This window comes from Centruroides sculpturatus, unplaced genomic scaffold (assembly GCF_000671375.1).
Source record: "Centruroides sculpturatus isolate CEXI.00-Female unplaced genomic scaffold, Cexi_2.0 scaffold526, whole genome shotgun sequence".
Classification (NCBI taxonomy): Eukaryota; Metazoa; Arthropoda; class Arachnida; order Scorpiones; family Buthidae; genus Centruroides; species Centruroides sculpturatus.
In genome coordinates, this window is record NW_019384897.1 from 289,408 (window position 1) to 312,698 (window position 23,291).

Consider the following 23,291-nt stretch of genomic DNA (forward strand, 5'->3'; position numbering starts at 1 on the left):
ATAAAAATTTAATTACATTCAAAGTTCTATATATATATATATAACTTTGAATGTAATTAAATTTTTAATTTATTAATTTGTTATGAGGTAAAGTCAGAAGTAAAGTTTTCATTTTAAATATAAAAAATAGAGAACATGTTACAAAGTGAAACAAATGGAAAAGAGAAAGATACACTGTCTAGCTTTTTGACTTTTCTGTTGAGATAGTTATCATAGCAGTAGATCAAAGAATCCAAGTCTTAGTAGTAGAAAGATGTTTTTTGCAGATGTAACTAATATTTGACTTCATTAGATTGGAAACATAAACCATATTACCAGTAATTTAGCAAAATTTCACAAACAGGTGAAAGCCAATGGTGCCAAATCATTGGCTTCCTGTGAATCTCTTCCTCTATTCTGACAAATAGGCAGAGATTCACAGTATATGTGGCAAGACATTATTGTATAACAGAACAAAATTCTCTCAGTCTGCACTAGTTCACAAATTGAAGAGGTACCATTGAAACAGCATTCTGTTTGTTGTCCAAGATAGAGTAAAACATTAGCTACATCTGCAGGATGTATCTTTCTACTACCAAGGCTTTGATTCTTTGATATAATGGCAAGTTTCACAACAAACAAGGAGACTTTATTGAAAAACAGACCACTAAATATATCTTTATCTTTTCCATTTGCTTTATATTGTACTATATTTATATTCAACTACTCAAAACTGGGTATATGTTAATAAACAAAGCACATGAAACCAACCATCAGAAAGACAAAACTACAAGAAAGCAAACATTTGATTTCCCTGCATGAAAGTCAATCTACAAAGTTTAATCTTACAACCCTCTCCCCCCTTCTTTCTCACATCACCCCTCTTAATAACATGCAGAGGAAAATCACCTTGTTTTAACAACTACATTCAAACTGTTAAGATCAGTTAGTCTGACCATGCCTGTTAAACATGGATGAAAACATTTGCTTTCTTGTAGTTGTCTTTCTGGAGATTGGTTTTATGTGCTTTGTTTATTGTACCATGTTCACATTTGAAGTAAAAGAAATAGAGACCCTCTTCCTATTTCTTGTAATTTGATCCGTTTTCATAAATACATTTTTTTTTAACAAATTTAAAAATAATACATTAAGTATTTTTTAATGGAAACTGTCCATGTATGAAAATTTGTCAAATAATGACAATATTCAACAAATTTGTATATGTTTTATACATATAAAAATTAAAAACATTAAATTTTTGTGTTTCATTACACAAAGCATATAAATAATATTATATAATGAAACATTTACACAAAAACACATTAAACTGAAATAACTGAACAACAAAAGAAATGCATTTCATAAACAATGAAAAAATTAATTAATAATCACTTAAAATATTGACTACCTATTCTAATTACATTTTTTAAACATTTTCCACNGCTCATCATCATCATAATCAGTTTTCATGATGTTTTCTTTATAAAATCACTTATCTTGAAGAATTGCCTGATGTCAAAAGTTGTGCCTGCTGTTTCTTTAACAAAGTAAAAAAATATTTAATCAGAAATATTTCCTTTAGTTTACAAATATATTGAACAGTGTGGAAGAAAATTCAAAATATCCATGCAAAAACAATTAATCAAGATTGGTTTTTCATCAATGATTATAGTTATTGTTTTTAATTTTGAATTTCTGTTCCTTACTGTTCAATGTATTTCTAAGCTGAAGATGGACAAAATAATAGCTGGAAACATTTCTGATTAAATTTGCTTTTATTATTATTATAACACGGTAACATTTTCATCTCGTTTTGCAATGAATACTTGTATTATTGATCAGTAAATTATAAGTTTGTATTGATGACATGAAAATTTTTAAATGCAAGTTAAGATATTGCTAAGTTAATGTAACAAAAATATTTATTTTTCTGGAAAGTAACATTTTCTGATGTTGGACTAATTAGTCCAACATCAGATTTGTTGGACTAATTAGTCCAACAAATTACAAACTATATTACAAATTTCTATTTGAAGATCTGATGTTGGACTAATTAGTCCAACATCAGATCTTCAAATAGAAATTTGTAATATAGTTTGTAATTTGTTGGACTAATTAGTCCAACAAATCTGATGTTGGACTAATTAGTCCAACATCAGAAAATGTTACTTTCCAGAAAAATAAATATTTTTGTTACATTAACTTAGCAATATCTTAACTTGCATTTAAAAATTTTCATGTCATCAATACAAACTTATAATTTACTGATCAATAATACAAGTATTCATTGCAAAACGAGATGAAAATGTTACCGTGTTATAATAATAATAAAAGCAAATTTAATCAGAAATGTTTCCAGCTATTATTTTGTCCATCTTCAGCTTAGAAATACATTGAACAGTAAGGAACAGAAATTCAAAATTAAAAACAATAACTATAATCATTGATGAAAAACCAATCTTGATTAATTGTTTTTGCATGGATATTTTGAATTTTCTTCCACACTGTTCAATATATTTGTAAACTAAAGGAAATATTTCTGATTAAATATTTTTTTACTTTCTTAAAGAAACAGCAGGCACAACTTTTGACATCAGGCAATTCTTCAAGATAAGTGATTTTATAAAGAAAACATCATGAAAACTGATTATGATGATGATGAGCATACATTGCTGTTTTTTATGTAGAAATTTAAAAAATAATATCAATATTGCACTTCACATAAGTAAATAATACCTTTAAATAAGCAACTAAAAATTAAATAGAAATGAGAGTTCTTTTTCTTTTATTTGTCAGTTCAGACATCAAGTAAGAAATATGAAATAAAAGCTCATATGAACATAGTTAAGATTTAAACCATAAAAATAGTGAAAGTAAAAACAGAACAAAATATTTTTAAAGATAGTTATATGAAATTAAAATTAGTAACAGAATACAGAAAGGAAAGTCAAAAAACCTAATCATTTAAAAGAAAATATAATTCCAAATATCTGATAAAAATAAGAGACTACTTGTAATAATATAATTATTTTTGTTTTAATTAATATTGCCTCAGTCAAACCTAATAAGCTGGAAGAGTATAAAATTCTACTTTGTTCCAATATAATTCATTTTTCATCTAAAGTTAATTTTACCATCATATATTTATGACTGATACTAATATTTTTTTTATATAGTAGAACCCAGTTTATCAGGCTCAAATGGGACTCAAGAGTTCCATTTGAGCCAAGAATGTGATTCGGATTGTAGAAAATCCAAATAATCTGGAAAAGTTTGTTAACAACATAAATAACTCAGTTTGTTTATTTTATTATTTCTAATTTCTTCTCCCCCATAACAACCATTTTATTTCTTTTAAATATCATTTTCACAATGTTTACTTCATAAAAGATTGAAGATAACTGAAACTTGGAAACAATAGTAGCTGTGGGTGTTGAGTGAATAATAAATCTCAAAATTGCAAATAATAAAGTTACTAACACATTCACTGCTGTGAGAAACTCAACATTTTTATTCAACAAGAAAGTAGAAATTTTTTCTAATTGAAAATCTAAATAAATTACAAAAGTAATAGATTCAACAAGTCAACTTGAAGAACACTCTCATGGACTGCATAATAATGAACATCATATACTGATTCATAGAAAACAAGTCTATTCTTATGAGCTGCAATGTTACACTCAGGCAAGAGTGTACTTAGGAGTTCTTTGATTTTTTGCATTTATAGGTTTTCTGTGTGTCTATCTTTCATACTTCTGAGATAGAAATTGTTTTATAATCTGGAGAAACAGGGTTCCACTATACTCTGAAATTTTTTAAAGAGTTTTTGTTATATTGATATATTATTACAACTAGACTTTTCTTTTAGCAATAATAAGATCTAACAGACTGAGACATGGAGTATCACAAAACAGAGAATACTAACTATAATGTTTTGAAAATAAAATGATGCCCAATATCTATAAACCAATGAAAGACAGTGAATCCCAAGAATGGAGATGATGAAAAAAAAATGATGAATTAGATAAACTACACAAAGACCCTTTAATCATCAGAGTACAAAAGGCAAAAAGACTTAGATGGCTGGAACATGTCAAGCAGACAAGAAAAAGTGTAAAAGAGTTTTAGAAATGCCACTGTTAGAAAAAGATCAAGAAAAAACCACAATGATGATGGATAGATAACATGAAGAGCAATCTCAGAGAGATGAATATAACAAATTGGGAAGAGATGATGATGAATCAAGAAGAATGGAGGCTAATTGTAACTGCAGCTAAAAGCCACAAGGGTTCATAATACTAAAGAGTATCTAACAGAAGAAATTGTTCTGTGTGATGAAAGTGGTTATAATGCATAATACCAATACAACTAAAAAAAGTGGAGGAAATCAACAACTAGTATTAAAATGCAACATATACTGAAGGTATTACGTACCTCCGAAACCTTTAACCGATGTGAATAAATTTAACGTTACTAATGTTTTCAGACCCCTCCTGGGTGCTTCTTCAGGTAAAAATCATCAAACTAACCATTCCTTTCGAAAGAATTTTTCAAAACATCGAACGATAGAACGGCATCACGTGTTCCATATTCCCGAACGTAAAAGTTTCCACGTCATAGCGGATGCAATTGAAAATATTTTTATTTTATTTTTTATATAATTACTGTTGTAAGATCTTTGATGTTAAGCAAAAAAACACATTATATGCATACTGTCTACCCTTTCGTCCTCCTTGCTTAAGTTTACGACTTCCTTAATCTTCCTGTTGCATCAGGGCTTGCCAAGCCAAAGATAGAGAGATTTCATCTCTGGAATTAATGGGTGATGAATCGTTGTATGCCCTGTATATCTCTATCTGCTTTAACCACTTGAGATAATCTGCATATCGGGTGGTGGTGATTAACTTGGCATTTGAGAAGTCTGCTACGATCTCTGGATCAGACGTGTAAGTGGATAAGGATGTGGAACATTTATAAGTCGAGGTTAAAGGTTTCGGAGGTATGTAATATTTAGTAAACTCCGGTGTGTAGTTGTACGTTATTATATATATTGAAGGTCTCACAATGTACAGCACAATGTCTATCAAACAATTTTATGATGCAATATTCATACAAATGTTTTATTGATAACTCATTACCTGAAGACTTTAAACCAGTGATTCTCAATCACTGTGCCACGAGATTTTTGAAGTGAGTGCCACAACTGCGAATATCCATACATAAGCGACGTCAGACAAGTAATTCAATTAGTTCTACTTTCCTAGGGTGCATTTGAAAATTATAACCAATGTTACTGGTAACTGCTGATAGTTACCAAGGCATTTAGAAAGTGTGACCTAAATAACCAACTGCATTTAAAAATCACTGTTATAACGTCACTGGTTGTCCTGCAGTACTTACTGTGTGTGCCACCAAATTTTTAAATTATTAAAAGTGTACCATGATGAAAAAAAGTTGAGAATCACTGCTTTAGATAATCAAAATATGTGAATTTTTTACTGCTTGATATCTGAAAGATATGTTGTTTCATTTTCATATCATTTTTTGTTGTTTTTTTTTGGTTGTTGTAATTAATGGTAATTATGATCACTTTGGTTTGATCTTGATATGATCACAATAAGCAGGGTCCACTGTACTTTAGAAGTTTTAAAAGCAGTAATCCTTTTTACTGTATATTAAGGAAATAAAACAATTTTTCTGATTAACAAAAATAATGATAATCCAAAAAAATGAATAATAAAAATGATAATTCTTTATGTAAGTTTATTAAATTTTTATCTTTTACAAATCTATTTCACTTTGCATATATTTTTAGAACATACTTTTCATAGAATTTTAACATGTGAAATGTAATTCTAATTAACACTTTTCTATTAACCATGAATATTTCATTACTAAGATTACAAAGTCTTTTTGTCCTATTAACATTGGAACTGATCACAGCTTCAGCATATAAAATTTTAATTGTAGTTCAACAAATTAATATAAAATTATATATCACAAATCATACAGTAAATCTTATACAGATATATTTATACTGTACTGTACAGTACATATATGATATGAATGTTTTTGAAGCAATCAAAATTACATAAGATATTCTCATAACAATTAAGTAATGTGCTTTTATAAGAGTTTCAAACACTTATTCCAATTCTGAGGAAAAAATAACATCCAATTACTATATTGAGAGAGAAAGAATAAATGGATTATAGGAAATCCTAATATATTACAATGAAGTTTTCAGTTTTAAATTTTAGAAAATTTTCTAAAATAGTGGTAAAAATTTTTTAGAAGAAATCTATAACTTTCCAAATAATCAATAATAATAAAAAGACTACAAGAATACAAGGTCTGTTCAAAAAGTATCGGACCTTTGGTCGGCAAAAATAAATTTATTGACTTTGAGGAACAAAACCCTAATCCCCTTCAAAGTAATCTCCTTGGTAATGTATACACTTCTCCCAGCGTTTCTGCCATTGCTGGAAACACTGCTGGAACGCATCTTTTGGAATGGTTATCAGCTGGTCCGTCGCATTTCGCACGATGTCTTCTCTCGACTAAATTCGGGTTCCTTTTAGCGGCATTTTCAGCTTGAGAAATAGCCAAAGGTCACACGGAGCCATGTGGAAAGAATACGGAGCGTGACGAACCACAGGAGTATTGTGTTTGGCGACGAAAGCCCGAATCAGATGCGCAGAATGGGCGGATGCGTTATCACGATGGAGCTGCCAAGTTTTGATTGACCACAGATCCCATCGTTTGCATCGCACTGTATCGGAAAGACAACGAAGGACCTCCTGGTAGTACTCCTTTGCGATGGTTTGGCCTTGTGGTGCGTACTCACGACACACCACCCCACGAGAGTCGAAAAAACTGTCAACATGACCTTTGATATTGCTGCGGACCTGCCGCGCTTTTTTTGGCCTCGAAGATCGCCCCCAAAACCCGCCGAAACCTGCCAAAGGGTTAAGCCCCGGGAACCCCAAGGTTTTTGGCAAAATTTGATGTAATATCGCTGCTCACCTTGTTCAGTCATTTTCCAGCTTAGTGGAATCCGACGAGAGCGCACTACATGACCTCACTCATAGGCCGATTGCCAATGACTGACGCTTCCTGCAGGCGGGAAAAAATTCAGGGCTGTGCATGACTGTCCCCTCCACAACTCCACCGAAGGAGGCCTCTCGCGCATCATTGGTTTACGCGGAAAAAAATAAGGTCCGATACTTTTTGAACAGACCTTGTATTATAGGAATTATGTATCCTTTGTTCTTGCTTTGGACATGATTAGTAGCAACTATAAACTATTTGATTATTATTAATAGAAAGTTAGCAAAGAGATTGGAGAATATTAAAGTTTGAACTGAGAATAAAATCTATAATATCCACAGATTTATATTAGACAGATTTTTTCAGCTATTTTTAATGAACTATCACAAGTTCTAGACTGACTGATTAATTAAAAAAAGATAACATTAATATTCTAAAACATCACATTTTAGAACTAATTAAGCAAGCCAAATTATTTGAAATTAACATAGTTTAAAAATACTGTATCAATTATGTGGTTGCAGAATCCTTATCCAACACATGGAGATTATTGGATGGTTATTAAAATCTTTTTATGTTTTGTAGTTATAATATTTATTTATATTTTGTTTGTATTTAGTCAATAATTACTTTGTATATTTTGTATTTATTATTATTCTCTTAATTTTAAAATTAATTACAGATAAATTTTGTTATCAAGTCCAGAAATTAGGCTTAAATAACACTTTAAATTGTGAACATATGAAATATACTTAACATTCTAGAATGCTAATGTCTTTTTTGAAATTATTTAAAATTTGATGGCTACTAAAAACAGCTAAAAATATTGTTCTAATGTAAATCTGAAGATGAATATTAAAGGATTTTTTTTCTCAGTTTAAATTCAATCATCCACTTATACTTTGTACATATCTGAATATAAAAAAATGTTAAGAAAATGTAAATAAGATAGCAATTGGGAATACTTGCTCTTAAAAAAAGGATGTTTAATTGTTATAAAGTGTAAGTTTTTTGAATTACAACTGGGAGGCAGCTGCTTCAAATATTACCAGTATGGCCATATTCTTACTGTGGCTACATTAAGGCTAATTAATTAATAAGTTACTAAGCAATTTGGATAGAGAAAGATTGTTAAGTCATCATCTTATATTAAATTTAATAAGAAGAAATAAATTTAATTTAGAAAGCTGGTGAGTGGCCAGTATGATTATCTCTCTAATTAATTGGTCTAAAAGTAAAGATCAGAGAGAGGACTAGGTAGCATAATTAGGAACACATCTGCACAGAAAGCAGGAGTTACAGGTTTGATCCCTGCTCCAGGCTGATCTTTTCTTCTAGAATATCATAAATTAAATTTAATAAGAGATGGCAGCTTAACTACTTGCCTATAGCCAAACTGCTAAGTAGTTTATTAATTGGTTAACCTTAATGTAATCCAATAAGAATACCATTGTTCATTTGATTTTAACAAAAATCTGTCAAATTTGCAGAAATAGAGCCTGCAGTTTTAGCAGTTTTAATTTCTTGTTTATTTTTCTTTAGGGTTCAAAGTGTTGTTTTATTTAAATTGAAATGCTTGCAACTTATTATTATACCTTTTCTCTTTTTTTTTGAGACAATAAAAATTTGTATCTTTGATTCTATAAAGTTCCTGTTCCTTTTGAGCAGTGCTTTTTTTGAGTTTCTTTAGATATAATTTAAAAGTGTAATTTAAGCAAAAAATTATTTCAGTAGAATTCTTAAGAATAAAGTTGTAATATAATACATACCTATACAAAAATTAATAAAATAAATCAAGTAAAAACTAAAATTATGAATAAAATCTTAAATCACAATTTTTAATGGCAAGCACAAATTCAGTAGCATAGAACTTAAATATGATCTCCTAAAAATGTAAATATAAAGGTGTTCCAATTTTTTTTTCTTTTAACAGCTAACAAACCAACATTGAGGTTTTGTGAAAAGAAAAAAATAAAATGTTAAAAAAAATCATCAAACATAACAACAGGATTATTCCTGTACAAACTCAAATACTATTATGAGTGATCTGCTGCAATTCTTTGAATGTATTAGAGTGAAAAAGTATTTATTGTTAAAGTTCCATGTTACACAAAGGTTGCCTACACATGTTAAGCTTTAAATTTGAAATATTCCAAATTATTATTATTTAAAAATTATGATAAAATGAAACTTTCCTATAAATATATAATAATGTTATATAGATGAATTTCTAGAAATTCAGAAAAATGCAAACACAGGTATGGTACATTTGTAATTCTTTGCAATTATTGCTGTTAAATTTTGTTTATAAACTAAAAATGATTCTATGAGCTAGAAAATCAATGCTGAGAATTCTAAACACAATCCAACAAAAATAATAATCTTAATCCTAAATTCTTTACCTGAAATCTGATTAATGATATAACTTCCATTCACTATACTTTCATCAACATGAAAGTATAGAGTAATTCAAAATAGACTTTACAACTTTGAATAAATATAAAATTTTAAATCAGAACACTTATAAAATACCTCAACTGATTTTGTAGCAGAACACATCAAGTTTTAGTTCAAACATTTTGGCTTGATGGTGAGTGTAATTGGTGATATGACAGACATCTCACCTGAATTCAATTTTTTGCCATATCTGTTGTTACATTGGTAAGCGTGACAGTGATTTGAGTTTTGAGCTCATCAAGATTTGCATGCAAGAGTAGATAAACACTAGATTGTTAATGAATCCAGAAGAAAAAAATTAAAGGGTGTCAAATCTGAAAAGAGGTGTCATGCTATTGACTCAGCTTGAAACAATCCACCCTCCCAGGAAACATTCAGAAAATTCCAGACATCTGCTTCTGGGATTTCATTAAAAACCTAGTGTTCATTCCATCCTTGCCTACAAATCTTGTTAAGCTTAAAACTCAAATCACAATCATAGTTACCAAGGTGACAACCAATATACTGTACTGCTTTGAGTTTAGAAATAAATTCAAGTGGGATGTCTGCACTAACTCAAATAGCACTCACTCAAAACCAAAGTGACTGCAGTAAAACTTGGTATTACATTAACCTTCCAACTGATTCTGTAAATCATCAGATTAAAATTCTATATCCTTTCAAAGTTGTGAAGTCTATTTTAAATCACCTGGTGTAACAAATGCATATATCTGTAAACCTTTAACTTCCAAATAACTTTAAATGTTTAGGTCTACAACTAATACTGGGTGACAAAGTTGCTGCTTTATTATCCCTTTTAACTTTCATTAAAGAACTATGGTAGGTCAGTCAGGTTATCAATTTGAGCCAAATGACAGCTCTTTTGTTCTTCCAGACTTCAAAACATTCAGGACCATATCACGTTCCTGCACTCTAGCCTGTGATTGTCCAATACTGACAGCTATATTGACCAATTTCAAACAATAAACTGAAGGAGGCAGACATGATTTTCCTGCTTAAAATTCAATTTATTCTGACTTTGCTTTATTAAGAAGAGACAGCAAACTCATTGCAATGTATTTTGACCACAATATCCAAGTCTGAACATGAACAAAGTTTTGTCATTGGAGACAAAGATAGAGATCATTGAGATCTCTCTCTTGTACTGTAAATAACATTTTTCTTTGCACATCTTTTTTTTATTGTTTTTATCTTTTAAATACAAATCTGAACATTTTCTACATTTTGGTTAAATGAAAAATACCACATGCATTTAAAAATCAAAAATAAATGCACAATCATTTATTGTGAAATATCACTATAATAAAGTTTTACTCAGTCACCTTCATGTTTGTTATATATGAACCAGACTGTAGTTATACATTCTTTTCTTATGCTATCTACCTTGATTTTCCACTTTGTCATATATTACATTTCAGGCTGATTCACTCACCATCCATATAACATAGTTGTAAACTGTTATTGTAGTATAAAGTTTTCTTTATACAGTAGAGCGTCATTTATCCGAATCAATTGGGGACTGTGGTTGTTCGGATAACTTATTTTTCGGATAACCAAATATGTACGAAAAAATATATTAATTTATCCCGTGTTGAAATTTTTCTCCGTTGCGTGTCGCTTTGCGTTGAATTTTCGTCAATGTTAAGCCTAACAAAGACTATTGTATTGTTAAAAATTATTTTTTTATTTTGTACAAACAAAATAAATATATTGAAAAATATAAAAACAATAAAAAATTATACTTCAGAAGTTAATGTATCAAAAATGTAAAATATTTGAGTAGCCGAAGACATAGCCAAAGATTACAGCGCTACAGCACTGGCGAAAATTTAAATTTGTCGACTGGAATTTCTTCAGATAACTGACCTTTCGGATAACCGACCTTCGGATAAACGACGCTCTACTGTATAAAGCAAACATATGTATTCTTATATACAATATATATATTCTCCAGATAAACAAGGTAGATTACTCTTGATAAAGTAAGTCACACTGAATACAAGCAAATTTATTGTTAAACATGGTTCAAACATGTCACTGATTCACATGGTTTTAATAAACTAGTATAATAATTATTATTTTACTTCAAAACAATACATAAATATTTTGTATAAATTTACATGTTAAAAATTGATAGCAATTGTTTAAAGTTTCATTATTAATAACTTTAAAGAAAGCTTAGAATAAAGTGTAAACAGCATATGCACTGTGTAGCTAAAGCAATTATAAATAATTAACTTAAAAATTTCTAAAAAAAACTAAAAATTTCATTGAAAAATTTGTCAGTACAGTGGATGATCGGTTAATGAACATAATCCGTTCCAAGACTTTGTTTGTTATCCGAATTGTTCGTTAACCGATTATCGATTTACCATAGGTTTCTATGGGAATTTGATTAATTTGTTCTGGAGACCTCCAAAAAATAAAAAATATAGACTATACTTTCTTATTACGTTTATTTATATGTAATAATAAAAATACATATATACACGGCTTGCATTTTTATTAGTCATGTTTTTTCCGTTTGCGGGGGTTAATTAATTAATTAAAGAATCTGTCCAATGTCGATTGCTTTTCTGTCTTCTTTATGATTTTTCAGAAGTAATTAATAGCATTGTAATTGTAGAGAACCCTAGGCCTATTAACCTCAACCTGGTTTGGATGCCATTTTAAGACCGTTGTTCTGTCAGAACAACGGTCCTCCCACTTCTTTAAAAGATCTTTAATAGCAGATGTCAGCATAAATCTGCATTTTCATAAGAAAATGTAAAAGAATTGTTTCTGTCAAAAATATAAAAAGCTGGAATTACAAGGGAGAGTTTCAAAGTTCGGGAGAATACTATCCTATCAGTATATACTGGGTAGAACGTCGATGTCGACGTCTCCCGCGCTCCGAAAAGTTTTGAATTGTTGCCTGAAGACAAAGGAAGACCAATCGGTATTCGTTATTTTACGTCTCTTCTTTTTGTGTTTGTTCAGTCAAGTGTTCGTTATCCGAACATGTGTTCGTTGTCCGATTGTAAAAATCTTTCGTGAAAGACTTTGTTTGTTATCCGAATTGTTCGTTAACCGATCACCCACTGTATTTTATAGGGATATTAATATTTGTCTACAGACTATAAAATATAATGCAACTTCATGATTTGCCAATTACTATAATTGAAAAACACCTGACGATCAATCAAGCTAATATCATTTAAATTGTGTTAATTGATAGTCTAACAATTATAGTAAATTTAAATGATTATTTAAAAAAAAATTTTTTAATGTCCTTCTTTTTAATGATTTTAACTAGAGAAATAATAAAATTTTTGTACTTGTTTCTACAAATATAAAAATGTAAATTTAATGATTATACATGTTCAGTATACACAAACCCTTTTACATAGGATTTACAAAAAAAAAAAAAAATTGTCATATGAAGTATGCAATGCCATAATGTTGTAAATGCAGTTTTTCTCTAAATACATTTTATTGAATAATTGAATTCTAAACTCAATGTTTTCTGCTGCAAAAAAATATTGTGGTGATATTGGCACTGTAATTGGCTGTTGAAGTTGAATTTATGTGAAGCCATAACATTTTAAGTACAAGTCACACAACTTTTGATGCTTAAAATGTTATAGCTTATAATTGATGTACACTCACTCAGCATTTGTATGTAATTCAAAAACACAACACCTTAATTTGCTGAGAAAAATTTAATGAAAAGCAAACGTTTTCAGCCAAATCTGTTGGCCATCATCAGGCTAAGATATTCAAATATAAACAAAATAGAACAAAAATTTAAATACAAATAAAATAAAATAAGAAATGAAATATATATATAAATGTATAAAGAAAAATAAAATAAAAATTATTATTATAAATAACAAAATATGTATATGCAAAAATAAGCATAGGTTAATTAAATATTAAAACGTTACATAGAAATTCAATGAAATGCAAGATATGCATAAAAAAATACTAAAATGAAGGCATTAAATTAAGAGCTGTCTAATTGTTTGATTAAGTATTTCCAGGCCAAAGGCAACCCTTCAGAATCTCTAGAATTAATGCATGCATCATGCAATCTGCTTTTATATATTTCAATTTTTTCGGCACAAATCACCAATGTCAGTGAATGTACTGGTTTAATAATACTTGCTTCATCCCATTTGACGAATGAGTCCTCAACTTGTGCCAATTGTGATAGTATTTCTTTATACATTTATATATATATTTCATTCGTTATTTTATTTTATTTGTATTTAAATTTTTCTTCTATTGTTTATATTCGAAAGACTTAGCCTGATGATGGCCAATAGAGTTGGCTGAAAACGTTTGCTTTTCATTAAAATTTTTTTTTCAGCAAATTAAAGTGTTGTGTTTTTTGATTTATAAAATGTTTTTAATTGCTTGATCATTCTGTCTCTTCCATTGTGGCCAATTAGGAAATGAGTCGAATACAATATGTCAAACAATTCTCCCCCATGGACAAATTTTTCAAACCTTTCTCGAGCATCTGACAACGGCTCAATGAGTTTTTCACAGCCTCGTACAGTCAACACATCATACCTTTGAATTATTTGAAAATCTCGAGATGATTATTTTTTCTTGGAAACTTTTATTTGCTTTACATCTTCAATTATGAAATCATACTTTGGTTTGTCATTAAAACACTACTTATTATATTTTGAATCTTCGCTAAAGAGGTTCGCGAAGAATCTTTTCTTCGTTTTACTCACCAATTCGGTGCTTGCTTGCATTCTATGATTTAAATTTATCTACGTAAAAAGAAGGAGCGGGGAAAGGAAATGAGAGAAACAAACTTTTGAACTTTAACGATACGGCAGCGTTAATGTGCAGATTACCTAGATACACTGCAAATTACCTAGGTAATTTGAAAAATGGAATAATTTTCGCAGCTTTAACGGATCACCCTAGTTAATCTGCAGATTAGCTAGGTAATGTACACATTAACGGATTTCGAGCTTTAGCGGTAACAGATATATTGATTCAAACATATTTACTTACAGCCGAAGTGAATTTCGAAAGACAGAACGCAAACATGAAACTGACTGTGTATAATACAGNTGAAAAGTTTGTGTTTTGGCATTTACAACATTATGGCATTGCATGCTTCATGTGTACAAAAATAAATCTCAACTGTAATGTAATAATTTAATTGTAGCCATACTAAGATTGTTTGGTGAAAAATTATGTTTAGGATTAAATCAGGTTTTTTTCCATAAAAGCATTTTTAAATAATAGTAAAGATATAGTAATAAAATTATAAACATACAAATTCATCAATGTAATAAGTTATTAGTTATTTCAAATTTTTCAATTTTAAAATACTAAATTTTATAAATTCTAATTGCTTTAGCTGAAGAGAAATAAAGTTATATGATTTATTGAAGAATTTGTGAATATATAAAAATTATTTAAAGTTGATATCCATGTTTCTTTATTTTTCTTATCATATTACATATTAAAACTAATAAACAAAAATATATTGTGTAGAGTAACTTACCTACATCGAAGAACATTTGAGAGAATCGATCTGCCATTACAACTAGAAAATTATTTATAAAACAACTTTAATAAAAATAAATTTTTTATTAGGGTCTTTTAGACCCCAAGTGAGATTTGCTGTTAGGGAGTTTTGCCTAGTGATAGTAAGTTAAAATATACTTTGCTTAAACTCCCATAGTCAATATCTTTCTTTTTAAGCCATATTTTTACCTTAGTATTATATAAACTTAACATAGAATATATTATCTACTTATTATAATTAATGTCTCACAAAAATTTATTACTTATCCTACTTTACTATTTATGAAATTTTAAATGCTTAGCAAATTTGTTATTTCCTTGAATTGTCATGATGAATAACATTATAAATTTATTATAATTACATTTAAATTCAGTATTTCATACATGAAATAATAATAATCTAATCATTGATTCAAAAAATGACTTTTTGCAATTTGTATAAAACTGTATAGTTATAACAAAAATATTTTAGACTTAAATGTTATGAATTATAATAATATATAAGAAACATGTTAAAATAGACAAAAATTTAGAATAAATATCACAGGTGCATAAGAATTTATATGCACAGACATCTAAACACAATCTAAACTTATTTTATCACTACCTTTAATAAGAACTTAAAAATATAATCTGCTGGTTTTGGCCAATGAAAATTTTTATTAAATAAGTAAAAAATGCAAAAAGTATTTTCAGTATAACTAATGACTGACAGTTGTAGAACTGAAATATTTGGAGATTCTTCCTACCTACAACTTTGTTTAATGATACAACTGCTAGTAACTATAGTAACTAACTATAATCAATTTATGAACACAATCAAAAAGAATCCTTATATTGATTCAAAGTAGTTAGCAAGAAACTTGATGATAATTGTATACTTGCTTACTGGAGAATTCAACTTAAAAATAAAAAACCATTTAACTATCCAGCATAATTCTTTAATAATATAAAAATGTTTTTATATTATTAAAGAATTATGCTGGATAGTAAATGGTTTTTTTATTTTTAACTTGATGATATTTAAAACAAATACACAATGTATGTCAGGAGGAAAAAATGACTACATCATTGCCAACAAGAGTCAAAATAAGTTCCTTTAGATAACAAATCAATTTTTCTTAAATCATTGCAATGAATATACAGTAGTTATTTTGACTTACTGTATTTACTTTTCATTTTTAAAGAAAAAATGACTGAAAATTAAAAAATTGTCTTTTTAATTCATTTAACTACAAAAACACTTAACTGGAAACTAAAAAATTCTGTTCTAAATTATTAAAATCATCTTTATTTCATCATCATCATATTAAAATCAAGTAAACCGCTTTTTCAAATTAATATACTGTAATTAAAAAAGAAGACAAAGGCTATTTTCTGAATAATTTTAATCGTTTAAATAATTCATATTCAGTCTTAAAAAATTCATTAAGTCATTTTCTTATGCTGTATGTTAACTGATGAAAGTATCATTTTACATTTTAACACGATTTTTAAAATACTCTGATGATAGCTATCTACATTTCTAACATCTTAATAAAATTTTTCTTAATTCTATTAAAAAAAACATTGTAAATTAACATTTTAAAATATACTAATTTCACAGCATTTTTTCTGATCAAGATATATTTGAACATTATTTCATCTCTATTTCAATTTTCAATGTGCAACTTTATATTTTTACCTTTAAAATTTTAATAATGAAAAGAATTTTACAGTATTTTTAGGAGAGTATTTCTGTCTATATATACATAAGTCAATTTACAATGCTGTCAATTAATTTAATTTTTTTAAACAAACTATTACACTAAAAAGAATTTTTTTATTGGCTTAACTCCTTGTAGATTTCTTGGTTAATTTGATTAAATTAGATGTCAATAGATAGAAATGAGTCTAAAGATGTACAGTACAATAAGCTTTTTGTTTTCAAATTTAATGATCAATTTCAGAGATAACAAGTTCCAAAGTACTAAAATTTCCCTATCATTTTGTATAAGTGTCTATTAATAAAATACTTTTTGCAACATTAAAATTTTGCAAACAATTATGTATCAGGTTCAGTGATGAACCACATGTGTATATAGTATACAAAGAAATGTGTGGCCCTGATAAAGAGCTCTATCTGATGTGAATTTTATGCACTTTCTAAGTGTCCAATAACCATTTTGCAACAATTTTTTTAAACTGTTGTATCATCTACCATTGTATTGTGAGATTGTTTGATGGCTTAAGGATATTCCTCAAGAACCAAAGTATCCAGAAGGACTAGGATTCTATTAAAGTGTGGTAAAGTGTGGTATCTTAAATGTGGTAAAGGAAGAAATTTTGTACTTATTTTTGTAGTTGGTATTGGAAGTATGAATATATTTCAGAGTACCAGACTAACTTTTGATGGACATTAAATTCCAATTTTTAATTCTAAATTAACTTTCTCTATTCATTTCCTTATGCTGTAGGTATTGAAGATTGTCTGCTAGTTGTTAAACATTAATGTTAACTTTATCATTCACATTTTTATTAATACATAAGTTCAAATGATATTCTATAAGACTAATGATGTCTTTCAAATCAGTATCAAGTTTAAACTTATGTTCATTATTTACCAAATTTTATGGTAATAAGTCTTGTTTGAAACTTATGAAAAAAACACTCATTAAAAAGAGAGTATTCAGTATTGCAAATTTAAGGCAACAATATCTTTAACTTAAAACTTAAATAAAAATCATAAATTTTTAAATGTTCCTCAGAATAAGACTTATTAGAATTATTTCTAATAAATATAAGTGACAAATCATTATTATAATACATTTAAATTATCCAAGATTTGGATCTTTTATCAATTCATTAATCTCATTTTTATTCTTATTCTTCCACAGCTGTTAATTTAAACAATGAATTAAGCAGACTAATTCAAAAACTTAAAATTTAGCATAAACTTTTATTATTTAGAAAATAAGAAAAATTTTCTGTTAAATATTTCTTAAATTATTGATCAATTCCTTGCTTCTGCTATGTAGATTATGTAATAATAATAATAGAACTTTATAAGTTTTTCTGAAGATTAAGTTTACAGAATACCATTCAAAATTGTTGCATTGTATAAAACAATACAGCCAAAAACATTATTATAGAAAAAATTTTAAATCTTGAGAGATACATTAAATTAATATCTAACATAAAGATACAATATTAGCAAATCAACATTAATAATGTACAGATATAAAAGAAGTTGTTTATTCTAATACTGATAACAATATTCATCAGTTTCTATCAATTTCATTACTGATACTTTATAGTTCTTCATAAAATTTTAATATAGTTACATACTACCATTTTAACTTAAAGAACCAAATAAACTTTGATTCTATTAAACTTTACATTGAATAAAGTTTAATAGAATCAAAGTCAGAAGAGAGTTTAAATCAGATATCATCAAAGGTATGTTTTTATATTCTGAAAATTTCTGAGAGAAAGAAGCCTCAAGTGCATTAACTATGTTAAGTGAAAAGTATGGTGAGAAGACTATATTTGAATGAGCAATCACATTTTTATAAATTAGAAATTTTTCTATGTAATAATTATTTGTCTTGTGTCTACAAGCTACCACTGTTCTGTAAACCTTTTTGGTATTGGAGACATCAGAAATTATCTAGCCAAAACCAATACTGATATTAGTATCACAAACTATATCACTATTACAATTCTTCCATATTGATATATCAGTGCATCACTAATTAACATTAATTAATTTAAAAGAAAAATTTGAGCTAGATTGGAATGAAACTAGAATTTATTTCCATCAGATTATTATTGGTTGAAACAATAATAATTAAATCATTTATGTAGCCAACTATCTTTACTTTTCATCAGATATTTATATATTACATAAAGTAATGGTATTTATTGGTTATATCACACATGTTGTATCATATGTTGCATTCCAATCACTAGCATTCATTGTGCTCTGTCACAACACTTACTAAACTGGGTAGAGGAGTTTGGAGGAGTAGAGATAACTGAATGAAAATTTAAATTTTGTTCAAATCAAAAATTTAATTAAGTCTAATTTGTTTCAATAATATTAAAAAATATTTTTCATTTATAAAGTCAAAACTATTTAGGAAATCATGCACTAATGTGCAAATTAGTTTTCAATTTAGGAATCTATGCTAATAGAACATTTTTTTGTGGGAAATGGATTAGTCATTCAATATTTGGAATTTGCCTATGTCTAAAGTTGTTGATTGTATTGTGCAGGAATATGGTAATTACATTCAAAGAGCTTTTTCAAAAAAGGTGTTAAAATGTAGTTATGTTTTGAATTAAAAAATCCAAAATGGAGATGCAACAAAGTAAAAAGTATAGGTGTGATGTTCGTATATGGACAAATACATGGTAAAGTGATAAATTCAAAGTGGTATAAAAGTACTGTACAAGAAAAGACATAACATTCAACATGAAACTTCAAGAAAACATTGATATATTTCTCAATTCATATGGGGGAGGACATTTCAAGTAAAAAATAAGTTTTGTGAATTAATGACTATTATTGGTAACAAATGGCCAGCCTGCCAACCATATACTTTAACACTTTTTGGACAGCAATTGTGTGAACAGGATGACAGTGCTCCCTCGGGTCAAATCTGACACCACCTATGACTTTTCGGTTCACAGGAACCTTCGAACCGCACATGCAGCCATGTGTGTAGGAATTTTACAGAGTAAGGGATAAAAGAGGAAAATTTTAGACACAGGGAAGCCTGGAAGTAACGCATGCCATTATGCATTTTTACAGAAAAAACAAATATTTATTTTCCGAGTAAAAAGTACAAAAAAAAAGGTGTAGATGGAGAAGTTTTCTAAATCCTTATGTCCACCTATACAAGAGAGTGTGTTTACAATTGTGTACATGAGTTGATAAATACCTGGACGGATAATATTTGACGACTGTTGGCATCCCAAAGAGGGAAAGGCTTTGTTACAACAAGCCTTGATCCACAAAAGTCTGCAATTTACTGGACCTGTTGTAAACATTACGTTTACGACAGGTCCAGTAAATTGTTAGTTAGTTGGAGCGGTGAAGATCCAATGGGAAAGTGGCGTGAGTTTGGGAAGATCGGCAGAGATAAGTACATACTTTAAAAACAAAACAGGCAAACTCTCTCTTGTGACCTTTCCCCTTGCTTTTTATTCAGGGTCTTCCTCCTGCTACTCTAATGTCCAAATTTGGTAAGGTTGTACAGGGAACTGGTGGTTAGTCCAATCCCTGATTTTTTATGATATTTCCATCAATGAATAGTTTTCATTGGAAAATGTGTCACCTATGAAGTAAGTGCTACCAGTGGGAAAATCTCATAAACTTCCTCCACAGTATTGGTCAATACAGGATTAAATAAAATAATTTTCAAACAAAAATGAAATAATTGAAATTGCCAAAATTACACAAAATACTAGCCCAGGTTCTCACAATCGTGAGAGAGATGGGAATCACCTTTGACCCAGCACTATCCCATAACTTCCTCATAACATTTGGTTTAAACAGGTCTGCTTGTATTTCCTACAGCCATCATACTTTTGTTAGTAGCAGAGTTGATAGATATACTGGTCCTTGGGCTGCCAATGCTAGATAGTGGCATAATAAATATTTCTGCCACTTCAAGCACTGAAATTGCTCCACAGCGTAAGTTTGGCTTGAGCATAGAGAGAATACACCGTAAATATTCAAAATTCTTTTAATATATGAAATTTTCTCATTTTTAACTCATATTGCTTTCATCTTTTTTAAAGGACTGCTTATAAATACTATTTTAATTTGGTTTTGAACATTTTTTACTTGTAAATATCATTAATATTTATATTTCTATTAACTGTCACTTTCACTATTTTAGATTTTAAATTGATTACACTGTTTGTTTTTTGCTTACAATTTGTGTTGATTTTTAAATATTTTTGGGAGTTTTCATTAAGGGCAAAAAAACAGTAAAAAAATTTATAGTTAAGCCTGTATATACATTATTAATATGGGATGCCTTTGGGATTCCCGAGAATTCTGAATCAGGAAGAAAAGGAGTTGATGAAAATGATATACATTAAATTATGGAAATGTATAAAAATGTTAAATCATGTATTAAGACATTAGTCAGTAACAAGAATGCCTGAACAAAGTGCTATAGCATAGTAGATATTCTCCAAATTCATGATATATCTCAGTAAAACTGGGAATTTACATTAATGGCTAGTCAATAACATTCTTGCCCTAAAATATTGGGAGTTAAGGTCATAGACCAGCTATTAGCATTAATGACTGATTAACATCATTGACTAAAATATACACACACACACGTATATATCAGCTGCTCAGGGAAACATAATGGTAAGCACCATTGACATCTATTGCTATCATCCTAGTGTGATCTTATGGCACTTTTTCAATTATGTCATTATAAAACTAGATTGATTACAAAGCACTTTCAATAAAAGATTGTTTTTAGAATAAATTTATTCAGATTTATGGTTCAATCACAATTTTATTTTTGCTGTATTCTAAAATTTCCATATTTGCATTTACCATTTTGTTCCTCTAAGCAGCTTATATATACATGCATATACATACAGCCTATTTAATTTCCTACATAATGCATTTACAGTACAGCATCGATTTTCCAAATCAGTTGGGAACTGAGGTTATTCGTATAACTGATATTTCGGATAACCGATTTATGTACGAAAAAATAGTTTAACGTATCCGATGTTGAAATTTTTCTCCGTTGCGTGTCGCTTCGCGTTGAATTTTCGTTGATGTTAAGCCTAACAAAGACTATTGTATCGTTAAAAATTATTTTTTTATTTTGTACAAACAAAATAAATATATTGAAAAATATAAAAACAATAAAAAATTATACTTCAGACGTTAATTTAGTATCAAAAACGTAAAATATTTGAGTAGCCCAAGACATAGCCAAAGATTGAAGCGCCACAGCACTGGCAAAAATTTAAATTTCCCGACTGGAATTCTTTCGGATGATTGACTTTTGGAAAACCGACGCTCTACTGTATTTCCTTTTTCTATTTATCAGCTTTACAACTTTCAGAAGATGAATGGTAAGTTTAAGTGATTTGTCCAAAGCCAGTAATAAAGAAATTTTTCAACTTCTGCATCATAAAAAAACAGCTTCTTTTCATAATTTTATTAAATGAAAAAAATGTATAAATAAAATTAAAATATTAGGTATCTTTTAATTAACACCTTGCTTATCTCTATCAAATAAAAATCAGTTGTAAAAATTCATTTTAATTTCTAACTGAATAAGTCACATTACTTTAGCATCTGATATTCTATATTATTCTTTATTAAAAATTGTCATAAAAACTGCAATCACTAATATAAAATAAAAGTTAAATAAATATCATTTTTAAATAGATTTAAAAAAATGGATCAATAAATGCAAGAAAAAAAAACAAACTTATATTTATTGTTTTTTTACTTTTAAATTTTAAAATTCTAAAACAGATTTATCAAGATTTGCTTGAGTTAGGAATTAGGAGTTAGATACCAGAAGCCCTGATTTGGGTTGTGATGTGAAACTACAGTAGAGCATCGATTATCCAAATACCGATCAACTGAAACATCGGTTACCGAAAGCATTCCAATCAGCAAATTCAAATTCCTGCTACTACTGTGGCACTATGGTGCTGCAGCACTCTCCCCCTCCCTGCCAACCTAGAACTGTAGGCCTAGTTTAATGTACTACATTATGTAAGGTATGTACTTGTAAGACGTGTGATACAATATATATACAGCACAGTTTTGTGTTTAATATATTTTCGTAAATGATCAGTTATGCGAACCCCAATCCCAAACTGTTTCAGATAATCGATGCTCTACTGTACTTAAATCCTAAATACATCTTATATTTAATACACACTACCTATTTCAATAGGAACAACAGTATCATAAGATAAACATTTGATAGGCATATATATGTATATATATTTTTGGTGATAACATTTCTAACAGCAAATATAACAATATCTACCTGTTAATTACTGTTAAACAATAAAAACATTGGTTTATTATTTTCGTAAGAAATTCAAATTTTATATATTATCAAAAATTAATATACATATATATCTAATTACTTAATATAAATTTAACATTTTATTTTACAACACATTAACATTTTAACAAATTGCAATTGTCATTACAAATCAATAAAAGATTTCACAAATTTAAAAAAAAATTAATTAATTAATTAATTTTTTGATCA

The 23,291-nt window shown here is 28.4% G+C and overlaps 1 long non-coding RNA gene across 1 annotated transcript in view; it reads right to left on the reverse strand.

Moving 5' to 3' along the window:
- The window catches only part of LOC111631417, a 49,044-nt gene that overhangs the window by 24,948 nt on the left and 805 nt on the right, over positions 1–23,291 (reverse strand). Inside the window, exon 2 of the long non-coding RNA XR_002757697.1 lies at positions 15,002–15,043. This is a non-coding gene — a long non-coding RNA (uncharacterized LOC111631417). The remainder of the gene's footprint in view (positions 1–15,001; positions 15,044–23,291) is intronic.